This window comes from Amphibalanus amphitrite, unplaced genomic scaffold, assembly GCF_019059575.1.
Source record: "Amphibalanus amphitrite isolate SeventyFive unplaced genomic scaffold, NRLGWU_Aamphi_draft 001657F_arrow, whole genome shotgun sequence".
Lineage (NCBI taxonomy): Eukaryota > Metazoa > Arthropoda > Thecostraca > Balanomorpha > Balanidae > Amphibalanus > Amphibalanus amphitrite.
The window spans coordinates 75,082-102,632 of NW_024883150.1; the positions used below are offsets into that span (position 1 = coordinate 75,082).

Genomic DNA, 27,551 nt, shown 5'->3' on the forward strand with positions numbered 1-27,551 from the left:
AAACGCGAGCGCCGCCGTTTGTGATGCCTCCCTCTACCGAGCCGTCGGACCAAACCCAAGTCGCTCACTGTGGCAGGCTACCTAGGTGACAGGTCGCCGCGTCTCTCATCTGTGTGGAAGTCGCATTCAGTGGTAGTGGTCCCACGTCCAGGCTGATGGTGACCCCGCTCTTCACTTCCCACGGGGGGACGCTCGCCTGCGATACTGGGTCGATAGGGGGGCCGACACCGGCCGCCTCCCACATCTCTCGTCCCAGGGTTCTCCAGCCCGTCACGGATCGTAGACGGGCCGGGGCGTCCGACGCGGCCACTCGATAACGCGGCTCCTCCGGGGGAGCGCAGTCGCCTTGGCCAGGAATCGCGCAGCCAGTGTCCTTCTCCTCACCGATACCGGGAGAAGGCCCGCTTCCGCCATAAGCGCGTCCGACGGAGTCTGCGAGTGCACCCCGTGATGACCCTCGCCGCTGCTCTCATTTCCCTCTCCAGAAGTTCCACGTGGGAGGGCGGCGTGGCAGGAAGCCAGGCTGCTGCGGCATGCTCCAGGGCTCCTCGGACATAGCCACTGGCTACTGTCCGGAGCAGGTCCTCCTCGAGGCCCCAGGAGCGTCCGGACAGCTGACGCAGCTGCGCGGTGCGTGGGCGGACCTTTCTCCTCAGCTTTTGGCGGCAGTGGGGGCCGAAGTGGAGCAGACGGTCTAACTGCACGCCGAGTAGGTTGATGGAGTCCGTGGCCGACACTGTCTTCCCCGCCATCTTAATCTGGCAGTCGACTGCGTCGCAGTGCCACTGCGACAACACCAGCATCTGGGTCTTCTCAGCTGCAGCGACCATCTTCGACTTCTTTGCCCAGGCGAGAAGGGCGTCTGCTGCCCTCTAGGCCCTGTCCTTGGCTATCTGGATGGAGTTCCCTGCGCACAGTGCTGCGGTGTCGTCCGCGTACATGTACGGTGAGACACCGGGGATGTCGCGGAGATCTTGCACAAGTTCGCCGCCCATAACAAAAACAGGGACGGCGAGAGCACACTGCCCTGGGGCAGGCCCGCTCTAAACACTCTCTCCCCGCTGAGCACCCCGTTCACCTCTACCTTGACTCGACGATCTCTAAGCCACTGCCACACCCAGTTCACCATGCAAGCCGGGAGGCTTTGTTCCAGCAACCGCAGTCTGAGGAGGCGGTGGTCGACTTTGTCGTACGCCCTCGCAAAATCGAACGCGAGGAGGACGTACTTCTGCGCTGTGGCGCCGTCTTGATGGTTCTGGTGTCTCGGTCGGGAGAGCTGCCACCCATCTTGAATAGAGATGTCAATCGGATACCAACTTTTTGGTATACCGATACCAAACCGATACCAACTTGGTATTTGGTATTTCAGTCCTGATGTGTTTGGTATTTTGTTGGTATCATGAATCCTCACTAATGTATAAGAGGCTAAGAAATCGGTAAAAAGTTGGTATTTCTCTCATATTCCCAAGTTGGTTTGCTTTCGGTATTTCTCCATGGTTTTGGTTGTATTTGCCTATTTGGTTTGGTATCGGTATTCCGATTTTCCGTAATTGACATCACTAATCTTGAACCTCCTGCACGAGGCGGCCGATGCTGTCCTCCACAGAGCGGTGAGCTCGGAAGCCCACCTGCTCCGGCGGCACCATGTCCCTGCTCTCACTGAGGTAGGTGAGCCCAGGGGGTTACGGTTCTATGCTGCCACATAGGCAGAGCTCAGGAGACAGATGACGTCACGGGGTGTCGAGTTATTGTCAAGACTTTGCTGTGCAGTAAATTATCTTTTTTAGGCTCAAAGGGAGCCTAAAGGTTAATATCAAACTGCCTTAGAGTATAAAATCCTCGGAAGATTAATATTGGCGAAGATTGGTAGACACCCGCTGACGTCATCTGTCAAGGTCACCGATGTAAACAAACGGCTAACCATTCTACCTCCTATATACGGCCTTGGGTGAGCCGGGCCAGGATCAGTCGCTCCGCCAGCGCGTATCGGCGTGAACTTTGGCATGCCGAATCTGTGGGCGTGGGCGGCCTTGGTATTAAAATTTGGGCGTGATCGGGCCAGGGGTGCGCCGTCAGCACGCGCTCGCGTGCGCCATAGGGTTATCACTGGAAACGGTCAAATCGAAGATCGGGCGAAAACCGGCCTGCGACGCCCACTTCCCGGGCCCAAAACTCGGCGACAGATTGCCGAAGCGAGGTGGGGTTGCCACCACTGGATAGAGGAGAGATGGGCCTAGCGTATTGATATGGTTTCATAGTATAGCACGCGCCACGTGCAAGACAGCACCCCCGGTTGTGAAAAAATGACCGATTTCATGCATTGTGGGAAGAAAACCGATGCCGCTGGAAAACGGCTTGACGGAATGAAAATGAAATCGATGTTGTATCATTTTGCAGACAAATGTACAGCCCTCTGCAAACTGCGTGGTAGGTATTCTTTTTTCAACAAAACCGAGAATAACGCGAATACTATGCTAACGGTCACTCGGACATCGTAACAGCAAGACGCACGAGACTCCGCACCTTAGATTGGGCTTATTTTGGTATATATTTTCCATCTAGTTTGGCAACAACACACAAAAGTTTATATCCGCCCCCAAAACGAACTTTTGCATTTTGTTGCTACACCAGGCGTATACTTTGTTCCGTGATATACCCAATCGAAGGAGTGGAGCATGGTGCATCTATATGCAATGAGATCCGACCGACTGATAACTTAGCCTTTGAGTTATTATCGGTTTTGGCGAAAAAAGAATACCTACCACGCAGTCTGCAGAGGGCTGTACGTGTAATAATAGGAAAGCAAATAAAAAGTGACGATCCGTATTCCGTACCATTTCTATGAAAAATTAATTTGAAAATTTGATTTGCACGGAGCGCGATGTCCTTTACAACACCAAAACGTATTGAAAACGATGATCAATCGCTATGAAACCTACATATTCGGAAAGAGCATTCTTTTATGACCAATATCCACCCAAAATATTATCGAAAAGTCAATAAACTTTTGTGAAAATGACTCAAGCATGCGACCGTGTTTTGATAACGTTACGCGTATTTTCCGACGAAATCGGATCGGTGGCTTCGGCAGGCAGGCCCAGGCAGGCCATTGAACCTATTTATACAGCTGCCGGACATTGGTCACGTGACCACATTTTCCGTTTGACCTTGAGTTGGCACCAGATTTTGTCGACAGACAGAATCTGCAGCTTATTTTACTGCATTATTTTAGACGTTAAATATTTAGACTGTGGTGGTAAATGATGCCGTGCAAATAATATTGAATCATCGGTGACATACACCATTGAAGTCACCATTGATACTTGAATAGCATCAATAAAATGCATTTATTCTATTATTACTCTTCCATTGATTTTATTGTGTTTGCAGGCATAGGTAGAAACTGAAGAGCTGAGCCTGCAGCTTACAGTTGTTCTATACAGTAGCGGCGGAACACCTTCAATTAAGGGGGGGGGGGGGCACTGCCGACTTTCGGTCCGATTCTTTCCATGCAACGCCCATAGGGCTAATGTTAAAATGCCAAAATTAAAGGGGGCACGGTGCCCCGGTGCCCTCCCCGTTCTGCCGCCTATGGTTCTATAACCCTTAATGCATAAATCAATGCTACTGGGGGCTGCAAATTTGTTTCACTTGTCTTTAATAACTGATGCCCTACCTTCATCTACCATTATCTGTAAGAATCTTGCATCAATCATCACCAGACTTTTTAGTTTTTTTACATACCTACGCCCCAGCCACGAGAGTGGGCGGGTACGACTCCCTCGCCCTAATTGAGCTAGCCTCGCGGGAAAAACAAGCATGTATGCCGTTACGGGACCGGGGACGCAGCGATTGATGCACGGTTAAAAAGTCTCAGGTCAACTGGTGGCCTCTGAGGGTCAGGTCAAGTGCCCCGAGGGCCAAAATACGATATCGGGTTTTCAGAAATAACATTGCCAAAAAACGGCGCAGAGTCGCGATTTTAGTACCATAATGTTTGTCATGCTCCGGTGCGTCAAAATGGTTCACTTTTGTTTGGGTGGGGTCAACATAAGGTGTTCACATCGGGTCAAAGCCAGGTCAGAGGCACTCAGGTCACGAACTTGGTCGGAGGAGGTTATATCGTATATCATTCGATTCGGTAGGTCTTCCCGAGTCTATTGGCGACTTTCAGACTTGCCAGTTCAATTTTATCAGGAGTTATTGACGAAGAAACTTGCGACCTTTGTGACGTCATAAATGACGTCACGCTAGGTTAAAGATGCAAAAGTGAAGCATTTGACATTGCAAGAATTGCATGAAATTGCGATTCCATGTGCTTGAGCTAGGTTTAGATCATTCTCGGCGTCAAAATTACAGTTTCCATATTTTCCCCATTGACTTGTAATGGTGACGTCACGCGATCGGCCTGACCTCATGTGACCTCTAGGAGAAATCCGAGATATACAAGTTTTGAGACTCCTAGAGGATACTAGGTCCTGTAAGTATCATCTCGCTGTGACAGCCCCTCTGGCACCGAGGGCATTGCGAAGTTTCGGTATTTTGGGACTGTTGCAGAGGTTCACGTGTGACGTCATAAGTCAGTGATCTGACCTGAGACGGAAATGCAATTGGTTTCCAAAGATGCGTATGGAAGCAAAGATAAGGTGTGCCAAATAGCAGCCCTCTAGCTGTAAGGTGTTTTGAGCTATCGCCAAAAGTCGTGAGTGGAGCGCTACTGACTCCTCCGGTCGGCCGCCGGGGGATAGGAGGCGTGCACGGTATCGGAAAACCACCTGGTACTTTGCGAATTTTGCCGATGAAAATGCGTTTCTTATGCCGACTTATAGCCAAAAGACTACTGAATCTCAAACCAGTCGTATCCTTGCACTAAATGGCTTGGTTTAGACACAATAGGTCTGAAAAGAAAAGGTCCCATGTATTCTCTATGGGCGCCGCGAGGCCGTTGGCACCAGAGTTTCGGGAAGTGCCCTCGCCACAACCGCACGTGCAGATTTGGTCACGTGACCAAGCGCATTTGCCGCCACTGTATTTATATACACTGTGGTAAATAACTTCGCAAAAATGGTCGCATTATCATCATTTCGATACAATCGTGTTTTCTGTTCTCAGACGCGTCAATTTTATATGTTTTTTTGTTTAGGTGAAGCAATTTAGGATGTTTACCTCAGGTCAATGTCATATTAGGGCAACACAGGTCACGAAGCTGTTGAAAGGAGGACATGTTGTGTAACATTTGATTCGGCAAGTCTTGCAAAGTCCATTGATGGCTGTCCCGACTGGCTAGCTCATTTTGATCGGGAGTTATTGACGAAGCACTCCTATGACCCTAGTGACGTCATAAATGACGTCACGCAAGGTGAACAATGCAAAAGTGAAACATTAGACCTTGCCAAGAATGTATGAAGTCACGATTTCATGTGCTTGAGGTATAGTTTCAGATCATTTCCGAAGCCAAATTAACAGTTTCCATATTTCCCCATTATGCTTATATGACACTAAGTGCGTTGCGGATTTGCATCATTTTATAACCGCCTATTATAGCAAAAACGTGTCAAAAGAGGATGCACAATAACTTTGCATATGTTATCACATGATACCTTTCATTCACTGTTCGTAAAACTGGTGCATACAGTTATAATACATCAGCATCGTGATCTTCGCCCAAATGACTCGCTTCACGAATAGGACCCCCAATTCCCAGTGCTCTGGAGCCGCCCCTGGTAAAGTTATGAACTTGAAATTTTCAGGGAATGTGCCCAATTTAGTTTTAGGAAAAGTCAGAAAATTTAAGCATCGTAGCTTCAGCGGTTTCGGAGATATTCCCGAAAAACCTGAGGGGTGGATAAAAACAACCCCCCCCCCTGCCACTAATAGGGTTAAGTGACCTGACCTGAAAACGTGGTTGATGTCAAGTGATCCGGCTTGAATCAAATGTAAGGCATATGAAATGTCAGCCTTCTATCATCAGTGTGCTTTGAGCTACCGCAAAAAATACATGGTGGCGGCATCTACTCTTTCTTCTCAATCTCGGCCGGCGAGGGTTAAAGGGACCCTCCCACCTTAACATTAGATTTGAGTTGAGATAGCCAAAATGGGGTCCCTGGCTCACAATTACCGGTTTCGGCACTCAAAACATCGAGAAATGCCTTAAATCGGAAATATTGAATTTCAAAATTGCAGCATTTTGATTCAGAGGGGCTAATGCATAGGAATACCCCTCTGAATGTGTGACGTCATCGCAGATATCTACCGATTTTTAAATGTTGGACTAAAACGTTTTGTAGCACGCGGTGGTATAGGCTGCTTTGCGCGCAACAAATGCCGCACTTTCAAATAAAGTCGCTAGGAACAGCGGAGATCCCAAAAAGTAAACAAAAGTAAAAGTCTAATATCTTGAAAACTGGTGAATATTTTTCGATGAAATTTGGTACCTAGATATTCGTTTTTGCTCTTTCTGAACCGAGCGACATCACTTTCATGCCAATTCATTACCTTTTTTGAAGGTGGGAGGGTCCCTTTAAACCTCGCTTCGAATATTTGCAGATAATGATGCGACCGAAAACAAAGCATTTATCTGTGTCTAGAACGGCCGCTGACTTGTTGGACAACAACAAGAATTTGATTTCGAAATGGCTTTTTGTGAATCAAATGTAAAGTGACTTATTATTTCCTTTCAAATTTTCATACTATTAGAAAACATGCTTGTTTGCTCTATATTTGTAAAGAAACAACTGCAAGGACGAAATATCACGACAAATTCTAGTACCTTGTTGGTAGGAAACTTCGTCCAACCTTATGTTTTAGGGCCTTGGCCGCCACTGTATTTATATATGTTACAGTGTGTCCGCGAAATCCGTGAGTTCGCAAAGTTACTGGTTGATCCTAGGAACTCCGCGGAGTCACGTAAACTCTCGTGAATCCGCGAAATCACTGCCGTGGCTCCGCGGATTTACTAGAGTTTTCAGTGCGTCCGTGAAGTCACTGAAGAGTCGCGGGAATCTGCGAACTTCCTAGTTAATCCGCGGACTAGCGATTCTTTTTCAGTGAATCCGCGAAATGCCGATTCTTTTCAGTCATAAGCGAGTTAAAATGATTGCAGCGGATTTCAGCTGTCACTATTAGCTAACACTATTCGAGGTTGGTGCGTCTGTCGTCCCGACACGGTGAACATACAGCACGGTACCTTCGGTCGGATGACCCCCCATGGTTTGTCGCAAATTTCTCGTGAAACAAGCAGCTGATCGCGACGAAACTTTCCGTATCCTCGAGCTCATCAATTTTACACCTAACCTAAAAATTCCATGACCCCTGACCCAGCTGACTTTTCGACCCGTGACCTATTTCTCGAGACCATGTTTGGCCAGAATCGCGATTCGGCGTATGCCAGCTCAGATTATCCGCGCGGGGCCAGTCTTTTTGTGGTTTTAAACGTTCAAACATGTTGTTATGGTGCTGGTGCAATGCAGTATGGCGGATGACAAGGTCACGTTAAAGTCAGGTCAAGGTCAATGACCTTTGATGACCTTGGCTCACTTTTTTAGTTTTACTTGTTTCTATAGTAGTTTTTGGAGATGATTTCGAATTTAACAGCCATTTGAACATTGTGGTGCCTTCGTAACATCTTACGAAGCTGTCAGTGGTAGGCAACACCTACTTTGAATAGCAGGCAGGACGCCTATTGGTTGACCTGACCTAACCTAACCCGACCTGGCATATATTGCATGAAGCTATTGTCTGTGATCAAAACTAAATGAAACTCGTGATTAACCCGCGCACCGACGGGGGGGGGCGGATATCCGCCCCCCCCCCCCCGAGGTTTTTCGCGGATAGCGGGAAAACCGCGCCGCGAAATTTGGTACGACTATTCTCTCATCAATTTTGCACATGGTGTGCAAGTTTGAACCTCCTAACTTTCAAGGTCAGGTCACCAGGTCACTTTGAATGACCCAACCTCAAGTCACTTTTTTGCAACTTTGTCACCGTGCCAGAGCTACAGTAGATGTCGGAGGCCTTTGAAAGTCGCAGGATGTTATTAGGTCATTAGTAGCTACAATTTGTATATCTCGAAATTTTGATGTCGGTGACCTAAGGTCAGGTCAATTTCGCGACCTCCCCATTATAAGTCAATGGGGGAAAAATCAACTCCCTGTTTTTACCACTAAAACGGGTCGGAATGGGGCCATATACCATACATGACTTCATATACGATCAACCTTCACTACCTTGAGGTCCGCTTTGCTGTTGGGCAGCTGTAAGGTCATGTGACGTCATCAAAGTTCACCAGCGGTTTTTTGCCAATAACTCCGTACAGGAACAAGATACAGCCGCGCGGATGGTCTCATTGTGTTCAGCTCGTCAAGACGCATCGAATGATATACATGACGACCTCGAGGTCACGTGACCTGAGGTCAACCTTTGACCTTGACCTTTCGAGGTCAACATATATATCATTCGATGCGGATTGACGAGAGGATCACGATGATGCCCTTAGTTTGTTCCTATCTTGACTAATTCGAAAGTTATTCGAGAAAAACTCTCCATATCTAGCGCCGCCATTTTGACTTTTTCGACCCCTGTGACGTCATCTTTGACCTGACCTGAAAATGACCTTAGTAAAAATTGTAGACCTTGTCCGTGCGTATCCGATGCCGTTTACCGCTTGTCGCTACCTTGCTTCGTTCTCGAGATCTCAGGGGGGCGGTCATCCGCCCCCCCCCCGTCGGTGCGAAGTTGGCGCAGACCCCCGTCGGTGCGCGGGTTAACCCTCGCCGGCACAGGCCATTTTGAGTCCTTCGACGGCACAAGGGGGGGGGGGGTTGGTTGGTACGACCCCCCCTCGCGTTTGGCCCCTGATCGAGCTAGAGCTTCGCGGAAAAAAAAACGAGCGTGTTGCCCGTCACGAGAGGAAGCCAATGATACCCAATTTTAAGGTCTTAGGTCATCGGGTGACCTTCCAGGTCAGGTCAATGACCCGAAAACCGGGAAAATCGGGACCTGTTAGAAAGTCGTAAAGTGTGGCTGCTATGTGGTTTTCTGGGGTGCTGATCACGAATATCGTGTTAGTTTTGATCAGAGAGAGAGAGAGAGAGAGAGAGAGAGAGAGAGAGAGAGAGAGAGAGAGAGAGAGAGAGAGAGAGAGAGAGAGAGAGAGAGAGAGAGAGAGAGAGAGAGAGAGAGAGAGAGAGAGAGAGAGAGAGAGAGAGAGAGAGAGAGAGAGAGAGAGAGAGAGAGAGAGAGAGAGAGAGAGAGAGAGAGAGAGAGAGAGAGAGAGAGAGAGAGAGAGAGAGAGAGAGAGAGAGAGAGAGAGAGAGAGAGAGAGAGAGAGAGAGAGAGAGAGAGAGAGAGAGAGAGAGAGAGAGAGAGAGAGAGAGAGAGAGAGAGAGAGAGAGAGAGAGAGAGAGAGAGAGAGAGAGAGAGAGAGAGAGAGAGAGAGAGAGAGAGAGAGAGAGAGAGAGAGAGAGAGAGAGAGAGAGAGAGAGAGAGAGAGGAGAGAGAGAGAGAGAGAGAGAGAGAGAGAGAGAGAGAGAGAGAGAGAGAGAGAGAGAGAGAGAGAGAGAGAGAGAGAGAGAGAGAGAGAGAGAGAGAGAGAGAGAGAGAGAGAGAGAGAGAGAGAGAGAGAGAGAGAGAGAGAGAGAGAGAGAGAGAGAGAGAGAGAGAGAGAGAGAGAGAGAGAGAGAGAGAGAGAGAGAGAGAGAGAGAGAGAGAGAGAGAGAGAGGAGAGAGAGAGAGAGAGAGAGAGAGAGAGAGAGAGAGAGAGAGAGAGAGAGAGAGAGAGAGAGAGAGAGAGAGAGAGAGAGAGAGAGAGAGAGGAGAGAGAGAGAGAGAGAGAGAGAGAGAGAGAGAGAGAGAGAGAGGAGAGAGAGAGAGAGAGAGAGAGAGAGAGAGAGAGAGAGAGAGAGAGAGAGAGAGAGAGAGAGAGAGAGAGAGAGAGAGAGAGAGAGAGAGAGAGAGAGGAGAGAGAGAGAGAGAGAGAGAGAGAGAGAGAGAGAGAGAGAGAGAGAGAGAGAGAGAGAGAGAGAGAGAGAGAGAGAGAGAGAGAGAGAGAGAGAGAGAGAGAGAGAGAGAGAGAGAGAGAGAGAGGAGAGAGAGAGAGAGAGAGAGAGAGAGAGAGAGAGAACTGTATTTGACAGACTCGAGGTCCAGTACCAGTCACATCACATCAAAATTGTACCACTGTACAGGGCAGAGCACCACGCTCTCCGAATCGATGAATAACATGCCAGATCACTTTCATATAGGGAGGATACGATTCGGTTGTCCGTCTGGCTCAGGCGAGTCATGAATCCATAGACGGCCTTTCGATACATCGCCATAAAGTTATCGATTCTTTCATTCACAAACATGTCGGACGCACTACAGAAACGATGATAACCAAAGAACATTCTAGCTGCATTGTTGAAACAAACAGTAAATTTCCTTGACACAGAAGAGCGATAAGAATGCCACAGATGCACACCATGTACATTAGAACAATACGTAGAGTATAAGTACCGTTTCACATTATATGAGCACATTGCAAATTTCCTGATCAGGGAGTTTGCCCGACAACAAAGAAGACGATACTGATATTGGATTTCCAGATCATCAGTTTTCTTGGGGCTGCTGGTGATATGGAAGCCAAGATATTTGTATTGATCAACATAAGCTAGAACAGTTCCACACAGCACACTATCAGGCAGGATCATATTTCGAAACAGTGGAGGCAGAAAACCGGGAAAATCTGGACCTGTTAGAAAGTCGTAAAGTGTGGCTGCTATGTGGTTTTCTGGGGTGCTGATCACGAATATCGTGTTAGTTTTGATCAGAGATGATGTCTTTAAGCATTTAGACCAGGTCGGGTCAGGTCAGGTCAGGTCAACCGGTAGGGGTTGTGACGGGTATTCGTAATACGTGTCAACCGCCTTGGACAGCTTCGTAAAATGTTACGAAGGCACCAAAACTACTTCGTAAATGTTCAAATGGTTGCTAAATTCGAATTCAGCTCCAAAAACTAGCCTAGAAACATGTAAAACTCCAAAAAGTGAACCGAGGTCACCCGAGGTCAACAAAGGTCAATGACCTGACCTGACCTTCAGGTGACCTTGACACCCACCCTAATGCATGGGAGCAACATCAAATCACATGTTTGAACGTTTGAAACCACGAAAAGCTTGCAAACGCGCGGCTAATGCGAGCCGACATGCGTCGAACCGCGATTTCGGTCAAACATGGTCACAGAAAAGAGGTCACAGGTCAAAGGTCATTGGGGTCAGGGTCACGAAATTTTCAGGGTAGGTGTAAAATTGATCAATGCGAGGGTACTGAAAGTTTCGTCGCGATCGGCCGCTTTTTACGCGAGTTATTCGCGAAAAACCTTAGGTGGGGGGGGGGTTGCATCAACCTGTGCCGGCGAGGGTTAACACCCCGAAATAACACCCTCACTGTACGAAGTTCTAAAGAGGTCCCGATTCTCCCAACTTCTTGGTCATTGACCTTACTTGGAAAGTTAAGTGATGACCTTGGACTTTGAAATTGGATATATTCGGCTTTCTCCCGTCATAGGCAACACACTTGATTTTTCGGCGAAGCTTTAGCTTGATCAGGGGCTAAACAGCTAGGCCAGGGGTCCAATTGACCCCCCTATACTATGCTGATTATGTGCATTAACATAGAGGTAGCATGCTCACACCAGAACACACCAGTCAACATTTGTGCACAATCTGGCTACAATTCTAGCTTTGATGACTCAAGGTAGTGAAGGCTGATCGTATGAGGAGGTCATAATGAGGAGGTCAAGAAATTGACCTGACCTTAGGTCATCGATATCGAAATCCCGAGATAAGCAAATTGTAGCTACCAATGACCTAATTATATCCTGCAACTGTCAAAGGACTCCGTCATCTACTGTAGCTCTGACACGGTGACAAAGTTGAAAAAGTGATTTGAGGCCAGGTTTATTCGAAGTGACCTGGTGACATGACCTTGAAAGGTAGGAGGTTCACACTTGCACACAATGTGTAAAATTGAGGCGGGAATAGTCGTGCGAAATTTTGTGATGCTACACGCCGCGGATTTTTTCCACATTTACGAAAAAAATTCAGGGGGCGGATATAATATACGCCCCCCTCCGGTCAGTGCGCGGGTTAACTACCATTCGCAATTGTGAGCTTGAGGTCCAATCAGGTAGTTACTTAACTATTTACAGCAAATACCCACGTTTGAAGTGGAAGTGTGCGACACACAAGTTTTTTTTATAATCTGAGAAAATATTATTTAGGAGAAAATAGAAATTATAAAATTATAAAGCTAGCAGGGTACCTACGTAGCAATGTAACATAAAACTTACCAAATGTCCCGAAGTTTTTATTCCTATAGACTGATATTGCCATGCCGGCCAACAGGGGCGCACCCAGGATTTTCCAGGGGAGGGGGCCCGGGCTCAAAGGGGCACCCTCCTCCGTATTCCGCTTGCCAGGGGGCCTTTTCTCTATCGAGGGGGCCTCCAAATGGCCTACTTTTTGACGGCCTCTATGTTTGGTGACGTTCTTAGCGTTATTAGTAAAGTTTAACCCTCGCCCTGGCAGGGGGCGGGGTCGATGCGACTAAGGTTTTATAACTTTTTTGTAACTAACGATGCGACCCCTTAAGGTTTTTCAAAGATAGCGTAAGATCGGCGGCGCGCAGCGCCGCTGAATTTGGCAAAGCGGCGGCCAACGCACAACAGTACCACCATATCGGCAACATGATTCCAATTGTCTTTGAGCCTCTACGAATAATCGGCATCGGAACTAAATAACGTTTTTTTGACATTCTCTGAAAAAAGGAGTCGGTATTCCGCGCGGATTCACTGAAAAAGAATCGCTATTCTGCGGATTACCTAGGAAGTTCGCAGATCTGCGCGACTCTTCAGCGACTTCACGGACGCACTGGAAACTCTAGTGAATCCGCGGAGCCACGGCAGTGATTCCGCGGATTCACGAGAGTTTATGTGAGTTCGCGGAGTCCCTAGGGATTTCGCGGATTAACTAGTAACTTCGCAAACTCACGGATTTCGCGGACGCACTGTAACATATACACTGTGATTGAACCTTTGACAACAAACGGTAGCGGAAGGCACCTTTCGTCAGGAGAATTCGCCAGTAAATAAAATAAATTTATTCTTGCAATAACTCAGCCACTACTGGGCCGATTGTGCTGAATTTTGTAACTGTCAACGGGCACATATCGAACGACACATTACCATATGTAGGTGTAGGGGAGCCTCTCTCCTCATTCGTCCTGGGCTCTGGTTGGTTAGCCCCGGTGCCGGTCGGCTCTGAGCGGACTAAGATCGCTGACATCCGCCATCGGTGAGGAGTGCATTTAGCGAGGCCATTGAGGCAAGTCAATCTTTGGCGAACACACAGGCACTGCATCATTGGGTTTCACCGCCACAAAAAAAAAACACAGGGGGGCAGTTAAGCGTTTGTTCTGGATCCCTCGGGCATGGTCCATCCCTGAGGATAATAAAAGGGTGCTTGGTGGTCGAACTGATTAACCTAAGCGCAATTGCTCCCGCAGACACTCATCCAGTCTCACACACTTTCACTCATCTGACTCAAACTTGTCCGTATTACCAAACTGCGACGTCTCGCTTCCCTCCCCCTTTCCCTATCCCTGCAGTCGATCCCACGTCCTAAATTACCTCGGCTCCGGAGTACCCTTGCAACCTTTGAACTTCCACTCTACCTATCGGAGTTAATCGAAACACATCAATTAATTCTACCCGTTCCGCCTAATGGGCCCTTTCTACTCATCGATGGTCTGCATTTGGGATCACAAAGCACGTCTTACTACGTATCATCTCGCGTCTTCCTGCATCTCCCGACGACTTACGGCGTATAACTCGCGCCTTACAGCGTCCTTGCCCTATAACGACTAAGTGACGACTTACAGCGTATAATTCGCGTCTTACGGTATCGTCCCCCGATAACCGGCGTATAATCGCGACTTACGGCGTCTCTATCCGATCACCGGCGTATAATTCGCGTCTTACCGCGTCCTTGTCCTATGATGACGACGTGACGACTTACAGCGTATATTTCGCTCCTTATTACGGCTGGCACCGCTTTATTGCGTATTCGCGACTTACGGCGCGTGCCGTCCTGGAACCGGGACTAGCGTCTTACGGCGTAACTTTCCGAGGCACCTCGTATTAAACTGCCGTCGCAGCCTACCAAAATAAACAAATGCACAATGTCCCCCAAATTACCCGACTCACCGCGATGTGGATCCGTGCATCGACTAACTGCGGTCACTGGGTTACCATTGTATCGCATATAACATTCTCTGCCGCTCTGCCGATGGCATCCACCCTGCCAGCGATGGATACGTCCGAGCTTGACGCAGGCCCTTCCTATATTTAAATTTTACCCGAACTCTACTGGAGTTATTCCCGAACCTATCGAGGTGTAAGTACCAGTGAGGGACCTATGTTCGCGACTTACGGTGTCTCCCCGATCACCTGCGTATCGCGTCTTACGGTGTCTCCCCGACAACCAGCGTATATCGCGTCTTACGGTGTCTCCCCGACTACCAGCGTATATCGCGTCTTACAGTGCCGCCCTCCGGTCACAAGCGTATGTTCGCGCTTTACTGCGTGCTCCTAGGTGTCTTAGTGTCCCGTTTCCGTCTACTCCCATGTAACTACTATGGACGTCAAATCCCTTGAGACCCCACTTTTTTGCGATAATTTTTAAATGCGTCAACTCTCGTTGACAATATTCTGGCGATGTGTGTTTTAGAACCTGCCGAAACTTTTATTACCAAGGTATTTTGACACCAAACGATTATGAAAGGTACTTCTCATTCACTCGTAATGTTAAATTTCACGGAACGAATCTGCTGTTTGGGTAGAGGCTACGCGCTCATGGGGCGGAGCCAGGCAATGACGTCAGCGCTAAGCTCCGCCCTACCCCTCCGGCGCTCCTTGCCCGGCGACCGGTCACTCGCGTCTCTCGCTCCATTCAGGCTTGATGGTGGGCGGTAGTTGGTAGCGGTAGCGGGCGCTGGTAGATGGCATTTAGAGCAGATGGCGCTGGTGGCGGGGCTCGAGTGTGGCCGAGCGCAAGCCTCTGCCCGGGCCTGAATTGACCTTAGCATTACGAGTGAATGGGAAGTACAGTAGGTCTACTAAAAAAGTCCCCCGCTCCAGAGGCGGCCGGCCGGCCGAACCCCCGGATTCCAGCCCCGACTCTATTGCGCAGGCCGCGGCAGCGACACGGGTCAGGTCGCGGCGCCCGGCGAGTGGGTCAGTTGGCGGCGGCCGGCCGTGGAGTGAGGACGCCGTGTGTGGGGCGCAGAGATACCGCAGTGCAGAGGAGGGGAAGATAATGACTCTGCACGATGCCGGAAATGATGCCTTTGTGATCTAAATTAAACACCTGCAGTGCATATCCTCCCTTGCCCCATTCCTATTTTATCATAATCCTTCAATAATCTGTAATGGCCATTCAGCGCAAGCAAGCAAACAAAGCAACCCGTTTAGCGGCGACATCATCGCGGATAAAAAAGCGACAGTGATGATTAGAATAGACTTAGCGCGAGGGCAAATCGAGGGGTATATGTATCAAATACCGAGTATTGTATTCCCTTCTCATCTAGCGAATTAAGATTGGGGATCTTGTCCAACAAGTCAGCGGCCGTTCTAGACACAGAATAATGCTTTGTTTTCGGTCACATCATTATCTGCAATAATTCGAAGCGAGGTTTAACCCTCGCCGGCCGAGAAGAAGGGGTGGATGCCGCCACCATGCATTCTTTTTGCGGTAGCTCAAAGCACCTGATGATAGAAGGCTGACATTTCACTTAAGCCGGATCACTTGACATCAACCACGTTTTCAGGGTCACTTAACTATGAGGTCTTAGGTAAACCTCTGCACGGTTGTCGGTTATAAAATTATGCAATCCGCAATGCACTTAATGTCGTATATAAGCATAATGGGGAATTATGGAAACTGTTAATTTGGCGTCGGAAATGATCTGAAACTATACCTCAAGCACATGAAATCGTGACTTCATACATTCTTGGCAAGGTCTAATGCTTCACTTTTGCATTGTTCACCTTGCGTGACGTCATTTATGACGTCACTAGGGTCATAGGAGTGTTTCGTCAATAACTCCAGATCAAAATGAGCTAGCCAGTCGGGACAGTCATCAATGGACTTTGCAAGACTTGCCGAATCAAATGTTATGCAACATGTCCTCCTTTCAACAGCTTCGTGACCTGCGTTGCCCTAACATGACATTGACCTGAGGTAAACGTCCCAAATTGCTTCACGTAAACAAAAAAGCATATAAATCGACGCGTCTGAGAACAGAAAACACGATTGTATCGAAATGACGATAATGCGTTTAGTTATTTACCAAGAACTGATCAAATGCCTTGGGGCCCTAAGCCCTTTACCTGCCCTAAGAGGTCACTGATATTTCAAAATGGGGTGCTAGTCGCTGCGTCACGTAACGACGCAAGCGCTCGTTTTTTCCGCGAGGCTCTAGCAGCTAGCTCAATTATAGGAGCTAAACATGGGGTCGGGGAATCGCTCCCTTCTCACTCACTATTTGGCCGGGATAGTGTTTGCAATTATTGTTAAAGTCTAGCATTTTAAGATTTCAAATGACCCATTTTTCCCCGCCCAAGTCTTTCAATTCAAGGCCATAACATCAGGTTACGTCAAGTGACCTTACCTCAAGGAAAGTTCCTGTGCTCATCATATCTAAATACACCGACTAACCGATCGCTTCAGAACTTTCAGCGATTTTAATGGGCAACAGTATATGTATTTGAAACGTTTACTTTGCAAGTTTGACATTGTTGACAGAAAGACCGGGTCAATTTTGAGATCGCTCAACTCTCAAGTTAATGGGAGAAAATTGAACAGCGCTTTTTTGGGCGGAACGCATAATAAACACTCTGAAAACATGTGGTGCTTGATGAGATACAATACTGAATGAGAAAATTGTTTGTTTTGTTGGGGGCCATCTTTTTCGGTCTGAAAAGGCCCTTGCAAAGCTATGACATAACTATTAACTATGCTGTGGTGTAGTAATTGGGTTGTGAGAGCCAGCGACAGTGATCTGCGGAAGCGAGACTTTTCCCGTGGGACGATTGCCATGTCGGGACGGTCCAGCCGTCTCCCAAACGGTCACCCGAAGACGATTATGTGTCCTGGAATGGATCCGACATCAACTACAGGTTGGCTGGTGGGGTGACCTCCAGTCCAGAGAGGGAAGCATGAAGACTAGGGGCGATGCGGATTGGTTTTTCCTGAGGATAGCGAGGACGGAAGGAATCTAGCACCCTTGAACCTTCCTTATACTGAATGTATCTCAGGCTGTTAAATCTCCTAAGTGTTTTTCTCGACATCGTCAAGGTGTCATTAACAAAAATATGAAATTCGGGAGGATAAATTAAATATAGAAATTGTGGCCGACAGAACATTATCAGTTGCGTTCAACATAGGTACTCGCAAGCATGTTCACACACCCAGCTTACATATGAGCCATGTAATAATTATTTTTGATAGACATGCTTTGTTATGAAATCATCTGAAGTGTTTGTAAAGTTCCACGATACGGATCTAATATCCTGCTATGCATTATGACCATTTCTGGTCAGGTCATGTTTTTGAACATAGGCCAAATTTTTCAAATGACCTTTAAAGGAAATAGTTCACTTTCACGAAATTATTTTTTTTTGCAACGATTTATTATTTTTTATGTTCAAAATAATCAGCAAAGAAAATAAAACCTTTTTATAACAAAAGATTTTTTTTCTATATTTTGATATAGGAAGAACTTTTCAGTTTCTGTAAGGCACACCCGATCCAGTATGAAAAGAGCATGGGTCCCGAAAATTCTTCAGAAACAGAGAAATTATCGCAGCCACCGGCATTTGGGCGATCTGCTCGATCTGATAATGTTCCCCTGAATGTCCTAATTGATCAGTACGAGAATTTCTCTAGAGTTCTCGTAGATAATTTCTCTAGTTTCTGAAGAATTTTCGGGACCCATGCTCTTTTCATACTGGATGGAAATATATGCAAGGCACACATCCTCAACGCAAGACACCTTTTTCGGGACGAGAAATAGAATATCTTTGCCTAGGGTGATCGTTGGGCTGTAAAAGCTCCTGATTTATGCTCGTCTCAGCCCAAGCTACGGAACTGCTATTCCAGTTCAAAACCCATGTTAAAAAGTGAACTATTTCCTTTAACCCTCGCCGGCACAGGGGGTTAAAATTTGTTGATGCAACCCCCCTAAAGTTTTTCGCGAATAACTCGCGTAAAAAGCGGCCGATCGCAACGAAACTTTCAGTGCCCTCGCGATTTACACCTACCCTGAAAATTTCATGACCCTGACCCAAATGACCTTTGACCTGTGACCTCCTTTCCGAGACAATGTTTGGCCGGAAACGCGATTCGGCGTATGTCGGCTCGCATTAGCCGCGCGTTTGCAAGCTTTTCGTGGTTTCAAACGTTCAAACATGTGATTTGATGTTGCTCCCATACATTAGGGTGGGTGTCAAGGTCACCTGAAGGTCAGGTCAGGTCATTGACCTTTGGTGACCTCGGGTGACCTCGGTTCACTTTTCGAGTTTTACATGTTTCTAGGCTAGTTTTTTGAGCTGAATTCGATTTAGCAACCATTTGAACATTTACGAAGTAGTTTTGGTGCCTTCGTAACATGTTACGAAGCTGTCAGAGGCGGTTGACACGTATTACGAATACCCGTCACAACCCCTACCGGTTGACCTGACCGGACCTGACCCGACCTGGTCTAAATGCTTAAAGACATCATCTGTGATCAAAACTAACACGATATTCGTGATTAGCACCCCGGAAAACCACATAGCAGCCACACTTTACTTGTGCCGTCGAAGGACGCAAAATGGCCTGTGCCGGCGAGGGTTAAAGACCAGCTTTTGATTCATTCGAAGGCTTTTGATAAGAGGAACACGAGGCTGGTAAAATTAATTTCATGCAAGTTTTAAGTAAAAACTTTTAAGTGTTTGTAGAAAAGCAATTGTTTTTCTCATAATACCGATGGTGGCAGTTGTTGTTATTTACATGCTAAGCCGTTGACCCTAATTAAATCTGACAATATTATTCAGATTTCAGACATAGCGGTAAACAAGCTAATTGTTGTGTTAGGTTAGGCTCTTTCGGTCGATTTCAGAGTGGGAAGGATGATAGGAATTAGGGGGAGACAGGGGGCCTGGGCGGGAGTCCTGGACTTCATGCTCCGCTGGGGCCGAGCCCATCACGTGGGTTGGATTGCCCTGACACATGGATAGCCCTGGGCGGTGTTTCACGGCCCCGCGCTGCAGCACGCTGCGCTGCGCCGCGCTGCTGCATTGTTGCGGCGGTTGATATGAATTCGGCTCCACGCTAGCGTTGCGAGCCATAGGCGCGAGAGCCGGGGGGGGGGGGCAGTGGGGGCAGCTTGCCCCCCCCCCAACTCTGGGGCCGTGGGGACGGTGCCCCCACAGCTTTGAGACGGAATACCACACTTTTTTGCAAATGTTTTCTTTTTTGTTGAAAAAGCCGAGGGATGAAAAATAAGTGGCCTAAAACCGGTGAGAAAACTAGATTTGGGGGGACCCTAGGTTGATCTCTATTCAATGGTGTGCCCCCAGTCGGAAAATAGTTCCCGCGCCCCTGTTGCGAGCTTCCGAGTCTGTTGATGTTTCCATGGAAATTGGAAAACCAATGCACCGGTGCGCGCAACGCACCCTGTCTATAAAACAAAATTTTACCATCGATGACCTCTAGTGACATGACCTCTGGTTATGACCCGATCCAAAGTTGGCTGAAGTATTTTTTCTTCTTTTTGCTACTTTTGACGCTACTTCGAATATCACTTAAATGCCCAAAGCTGAGTTAAAAGAATGATGCTCAATCCCCATTTCCCCTCCAACAGGGCGTGAGAGTCTAGGCATTCCTGTGTGGCACGGGCTAACAATGACTATCTCATAATCATTGTGGCCATGAACATCTACTGCCATTCTTTAACACCGGTTTCGCTGCGCTGAGCGGTGGCCGTCCCGTTTGTTGGATTCTACAGCTGGCTGGTGGAAAGCGTTACCGGCCGCCCGTCCACCGCCCGCGGGCCGGACCGAGCGGTCCCGCTGACCCTACCTGACCTGAGCCCGGCGCGATATGGGACAGGCAGACGGGGGTTCGGCTCAGCGAAGGCAGCGCCCACTGGTGCTGGGGACTTTTTTAATAGACCTACTGTACATTCCATAATCGTTTGGCGTCAAAATACCTTAGTACCTAATAAAAGTTTCGGTAGGTTCTGAAACATACATTTCCAGAATATTGTCAACGAAAGTTGACGCATTTAAAAATTATCGCAAAAAAGTGGGGTCTCAAGGGGTTTGACGTTCAAAGTAGACTTGGATGTTTTAATTAAGTTTTAATTAAGTTTAATTAAATTAAGCGCGCGTGACACTAGCACCAATTATCAGTAAACTAGAGCAAGTCAGTTACTTCTCGATATGCTAAAAGAATATGAGTTCATAGATATCTGGAGAAAGATTAATCCTCACGGTAAGAAATATACGTGGAGGAAGATACGCCCCCTCATGCAGTCAAGATTGGATTACATATTCGTTAGCGATTGTATGTTCAGAGGTAGACAAACATTAACTCGCATCGACCCAGGTTTTTTAAGTGATCACAGTTTTGTTTACGCTGAGATAGATACGTGCATCAAGTGCTATGATATTCACATTCACTTTCAAATGCACATTCAAAAAAACTCACCAAATGCAAAGTTTTGGCTACCATCGTGTAGCCAGGAAAGCCCTGATTCTCAAAAATATATATCCCAATACATGACAATCAACAGTTTACGAGATATACCTGTTTTCCTTTTGAAGGTCATTCAAGGTCATATAGTGGCAGGTCATCAAAAAAACTCACCAATATACACCAAAATTACAGGATATATAGTCCAAAGCAGCCTCCATCGAATGGTGGTAGTCGCTATTCATGACACTTCTGCGTTTTTGGTACAGGGGCCATTTTTATTTTCAAATGCCTATCTCGCTTATGTTAACACTGCCTGACTTAAAGGCCAATAACTCCCAAAGTACATCACCGTTCTCTTTCATCTTTTGGTGACACGTTTGCAAGGCCCTGGGGCAGTTTTTGGTTAAGTGCCTACCCATGACGCCTTCTCAAATCGTTTGTACGCGGGTTTGAAAATTTGATATTTTTGGTCATACGGCCAAAGTCAACAAAAAAGAACTCACCAATATGCACACAATTTACTGGATATATAGTCCAAAGTGACCTCCATCGAATGGTGGTAGTCTCTATTCATGACACTTCTGCGTTTTTGGTACAGCGGCCACATTGATATTCAAATGCCTATCTCGATAATGTTAACACTGCCTGACTTAAAGGCCAATAACTCCCAAAGTACATCACCGTTCTCTTTTATCTTTTGATGACACGTTTGCAAGGCCCCAAGGCAGTTTTTGGTCAAGTGCCTACCCATGACGCCTTCTCAAATCGTTTGTATGCGGGTTTGAAAATTTGATATTTTTGGTCATACGGCCAAAGTCAAAAAAAAAGAACTCACCAATATGCACAAAAATTACAGGATGTATAGTCCGAAGTGACCTCCATCGAATGGTGGTAGTCTCTATTCATGACACTTCCGCGTTTTTGGTACAGCGGCCACATTGATATTCAAATGCCTATCTCGCTAATGTTAACGCTGACTGACTTGGATGGGTATAACTCCAAAAGTACAACTCCGATCTTGTTAAACTTTTAGTGGCACGTTAGAAAGGCCCTGGGGCAGTTTTTGGTCAAGTGCCTACCCATGACGCCTTCTCAAAACTTTTTTACGCGGGTTTGAAAATTTGATTTTTTTTTGGTGATACGGCTAAAGTCAACAAAAAAGAACTCACCAATATGCACAAAAAATACGGCATATATACCCCAAAGTGACCTCATCGAATGGTGGTAGTCTCTATTCATGACACTTCTGCGTTTTTGGTACAACGGCCACATTGATATTCAAATGCCTATTTCGCTAATGTTAATGTAGTTGCCCTCTAGCTATAGCAGCAGTCTAGCGCCGGCAGTCACGCTATAGCAGCGGTTTAGCGTTCGATCGTCGCGACATCTATATTAGTTAAGCGCCGATAGTCACGCTATAGCAGCAGTTTGGCGTTCGATCGTCGCGACATCTATATTGACCGAGTGTGATTACGCGTGGGTATTTACAAGTACTCGAATGTGGCAGGTACTTTAAATACTCGAATACCATTCTGATGAGTATTTCCACGGTTTTCTTTGAATGCTATGAACAATATTTTGTACAACGTTTTCCGAAACAAATAATTCTGCGTTTTGTGTTTCACGTTTTCGAATCTAAGAACCTAAAACATTGTGACGTGTCAGCATTTTCGGTATGATAGTGGTGGGCACTGTCGTGTTCCTGCCACGCCCGTTTTTGTGCGGCCGACATTCTTGTTCAGGATTGTTTCTGAGGATGGTTTGATTTCCCTGGCGCTAATGAGTGAGTTTAGGAAGTGAAATCTTGCATAACTCTATGTGGATTGAATCAGATAAATGCCCGTTGTTGATGGTGATATGAAACTAGCAGATTTACCGTGATCTCTGTCTGATATCAGCACTTGAACTCTGCGCTGGATTTGTATTTGTTTGCCGCATTTCATGTATGTAGAGCTAAAGGTCCGCGATAAGGCCTAGAAACTAGAAAGTATTTTGAGAATGTTATTTTGTTTAAGGCTGTGAATAGCCAAGCCAAAGGTGTTTCAGGTTTGTCCGTGTTTGAGTACCAAACTGATAACTTTGTTTCTGCAGGAATAATATGAAGAGACTGTTTCGACCGTGTGTCAGAGGGAATCAGCCCCCCAGTTAGTCCGGCATGAGGTGCACACAGTCAGTAAGTTTAACCGATTGAACTGGTCGTTTTCAGTCTTATGATAGTATGTGCCTAGTATGTGCTACTTGCAGTCGAAATGTGTCAAGGACGAACGAGTATGGGTCATGTCAAGGTCTAATCGTCAGATCGAGTGTGGCTCAGTTGTTGTGTTAGGGAAGAGCTCACTGCTGCTATATGTGACGATTGTTCTGACGTGTTGCAGAAACGGATCTATAGACAAGATGAATACAAGGTCCTGTGTTTGACTACACCTGTTTTGGGACGGAGACATGCCGGAACTAACAGTTAACATTGCCTGACTTAAAGGCCAATAACTCCCAAAGTGCATCACTGTTCTCTTTCATCTTTTAGTGACACGTTTGCAAGGCCCTGGGGCAGTTTTTGGTAAAGTGCTTACCCATGACGCCTTCTCAAAACTTTTGTACGCGGGTTTGAAAATTTGTTTTTTTTTGGTGACACGGCCAAAGTCAACAAAAAAGAACTCACCAAAATGCACAAAAATTACGGCATATATAGTCCAAAGTGACCTCCATCGAATGGTGGTAGTCCCTATTCATGACGCTTCTGCGTTTTTGGTACAGCGACCACATTGATATTCAAATGCCTATCTCGCTAATGTTAACATTGCCTGACTTAAAGGCCAATAACTCCCAAAGCGCATCACTGTTCTCTTTCATCTTTTAGTGACACGTTTGCAAGGCCCAAAGGCAGTTTTTGGTCAAGTGTCTACCCATGACGCCTTCTCAAATCGTTTGTACGCGGGTTTGAAAATGTGATATTTTTAGTCATGCGGCCAAAGTCAACAAAAAAGAACTCACAAATATGCACAAAAATTACAGGATGTATAGTCCAAAGTGACCTCCATCGAATGGTGGTAGTCTCTATTCATGACACTTCTGCGTTTTTGGTACAGCGGCCACATTGATATTCAAATGCCTATCTCGCTAATGTTAACACTGCCTGACTTAAAGGCCAATAACACCCAAGGTACATCACCGTTCTCTTTCATCTTTTAATGACACGTTTGCAAGGCCCTAAGGCAGTTTTTGGTCAAGTGCCTACCCATGACGCCTTCTCGAATCGTTTGTACGCGGGCTTGAAAATTTGATTTTTTTTGGTCATACGTCCAAAGTCAACAAAAAAGAACTCACCAATATGCACAAAAATTACGGCATGTATAGTCCAAAGTGACCTCCATTGAATGGTGGTAGTCGCTATTCATGACACTTCTGCGTTTTTGGTACAGCGGCTACATTGATATTCAAATGCCTATCTCGCTAATGTTAACGCTGACTGACTTGGATGGGTATAACTCCAAAAGTACAACTCCGATCTTGTTAAACTTTTAGTGGCACGTTAGAAAGTCCCTGGGGCAGTTTTTGGTCAAGTGCCTACCCATGACGCCTTCTCAAAACTTTTTTACGCGGGTTTGAAAATTTGATTTTTTTGGTGATACGGCCAAAGTCAACAAAAAAGAACTCACAAATATGCACAAAAATTACGGCATATATACTCCAAAGTGACCTCCATCGAATGGTGGTAGTCTCTATTCATGACACTTCTGCGTTTTTGGTACAGCGGCCACATTGATATTCAAATGCCTATCTCGCTAATGTTAACATTGCCTGACTTAAAGGCCAATAACTCCCAAAGTGCATCACTGTTCTCTTTCATCTTTTAGTGACACGTTTGCAAGGCCCTGGGGCAGTTTTTGGTGAAGTGCTTACCCATGACGCCTTCTCAAAACTTTTGTACGCGGGTTTGATTTTTTTTTGTTTGGTGACACGATGAAAGTCAACAAAAAAGAACTCACCAAAATGCACAAAAATTACGGCATATATAGTCCAAAGTGACCTCCATCGAATGGTGGTAGTCCCTATTCATGACACTTCTGCGTTTTTGGTACAGCGGCCACATTGATATTCAAATGCCTATCTCGCTAATGTTAACGTTGACTGACTTGGATGTGTATAACTCCAAAAGTACATCTCTGATCTTGTTAAACTTTTAGTGGCAAGTTAGCAAGGCCCTGGGGCAGTTTTTGGTTAAGTGCCTGCCCATGACGCCTTCTCAAAACTTTTGTACGCGGGTTTGAAAATTTGATTTTTTTTGGTGATACGGCCAAAGTCAACAAAAAAGAACTCACCAATATGCACAAAAATTACGGCATATATAGTCCAAAGTGACCTCCATCGAATGGTGGTAGTCGCTATTCATGACACTTCTGCGTTTTTGGTACAGCGGCCACATTGATATTCAAATGCCTATCTCGCTAATGTTAACTCTGACTGACTTGGATGGGTATAACTCCAAAAGTACATCTTCGATCTTGTTTAACTTTTAGTGGCACGTTAGCAAGGTCCTGAGGCAGTTTTTGGTCAAGTGCCTACCCATGACGCCTTCTCAAAACTTTTGTACGCGGGTTTGAAAATTTGATTTTTTTGGTCATACGGCCAAAGTCAACAAAAAAGAAGTCATCAATATGCACAAAAATTACGGCATATATAATCCAAATTGACCTCCATCAAATGGTGGTAGTCGCTATTCATGACACTTCTGCGTTTTTGAACAGCCGCCACATTGATATTCAAATGCCTATCTCGCTAATGATAACGCTGACTGACTTGGATGGGTATAACTCCAAAAGTACATCTCTGATCTTTTTAAACTTTTAGTGGCAAGTTAGCAAGGCCCTGGGGCAGTTTTTGGTCAAGTGCCTGCCCATGACGCCTTCTCAAAACTTTTGTACGCGGGTTTGAAAATTTGATTTTTTTGGTGATACGGCCAAAGTCAACAAAAAAGAACTCACCAATATGCACAAAAATTACGGCATATATAGTCCAAAGTGACTTCCATCGAATGGTGGTAGTCGCTATTCATGACACTTCTGCGTTTTTGGTACAGCGGCCACATTGATATTCAAATGCCTATCTCGCTAATGTTAACGCTGACTGACTTGGATGGGTATAACTCCAAAAGTACATCTCCGATCTTGTTAAACTTTTAGTTGCACGTTAGCAAGGCCCTGGGGCAGTTTTTGGTCACGTGCCTACCCATGACGCCTTCTCAAAACTTTTGTACGCGGGTTTCAAAATTTGATTTTTTTGGTGATACGGCCAAAGTCAACAAAAAAGAACTCACCAATATGCACAAAAATTACGGCATATATAGTGCAAAGTGACCTCCATCGAATGGTGGTAGTCGCTATTCATGACACTTCTGCGTTTTTGGTACAGCGGCCACATAGATATTCAAATGCCTATCTCGCTAATTTTAACGCTGACTGACTTGGATGGGTATAACTCCAAAAGTACATCTCCTATCTTGTTGAACTTTTAGTGGCACGTTAGCAAGGCACTGGGGCAGTTTTTGGTCAAGTGCCTACCCATGACGCCTTCTCGAATCGTTTGTACGCGGGTTTGAAAATTTGATTTTTTTGGTCATACGACCAAAGTCAACAAAAAAGAACTCACCAATATGCACAAAAATTACGGCATATATAATCCAAATTGACCTCCATCGAATGATGGTAGTCGCTATTCATGACACTTCTGCGTTTTTGGTACAGCGGCCACATTGATGTTCAAATGCCTATCTCGCTAATGTTAACGCTGACTGACTTGGATGGGTATAACTCCAAAAGTACATCTCCGATCTTGTTAAACTTTTCGTGGCAGGTTAGCAAGGCCCTGGGGCAGTTTTTGGTCAGGTGCCTACCCATGACGCCTTCTCAAAACTTTTTTACACGGGTTTGAAAATTTTACTTTTTGGTGATACGGCCAAAGTCAACAAAAAGAACTCATCAATATGCACAAAAATTAAGGCATATATAGTCCAAAGTGACCTCCATCGAATGGTGGTAGTCCCCAGGGCTGGTAAAAAAGCAAATTGCGTCCCCGACCAAAAAATGAGAGCGAAAAATGACCCCGACCTTTTTCCGATTCATGTATGCAGGCTGCATGCAACTACGATGCGCGTTTCCTTAGGTTTCATTTCTATATTATTTTTTACGAGCAGTCATATGTACTAAATTGTTTATCAGACACGCGCTTCGAAATTTCCAGTTTGTTAATTAAATGTCACGGCATCACTCGGTCAGCGGGTAGCGTAACAGACGAAGAACCCGGAAAGGGTAGGGGGCGCTACGATCGTCGAACAGATGCAATAGGTGTCGCTATTGTATCGGTAGCTCACAACGACGACGGCTAGAAACTATCGACCCCGAATGAATTTACCATGACCCCGGTTCCGAATCTAGTCATTTGTCTAGTCGTATAGCTGGCTACAACTGGTCGTCAATCAACCCCGCTTGAAATAGCACAGCCGATAGCGGGGTCGGTGTCTAAGCGTCTGTTAGTATGTGTTTGATCATCTAGTTTGATTTAGTTTTCGTTAGCAACTGTCGACGGTAGTTTTGCTGTTAACGGAAGTGAGTTGTGGCTACTAATTGTTCATAACCATGTTGTAGGTATGTATTAGGTATAGGGGCTTTTTATGTCCTTGTTAAAGGGGATATACGTTGTGGATTCAATGATATCTTTTACTTGCGTTAAGTTTCTGCTTTATTTGAAAGTTATTTATTACTGTAAAAGTTTACTAAA

General features: G+C 46.1%; 1 protein-coding gene and 1 long non-coding RNA gene across 2 annotated transcripts in view; both read left to right on the plus strand.

Moving 5' to 3' along the window:
• The window catches only part of LOC122374440 (TBC1 domain family member 25-like), a 106,073-nt gene that overhangs the window by 64,039 nt on the left and 14,483 nt on the right, over positions 1-27,551 (plus strand). The gene's annotated exons all lie outside the window — the stretch shown is intronic.
• Positions 22,088-23,196, plus strand: LOC122374442. The gene is made up of 2 exons (XR_006255222.1): positions 22,088-22,950; positions 23,153-23,196. It is a non-coding gene; the product is annotated as an uncharacterized LOC122374442 (long non-coding RNA).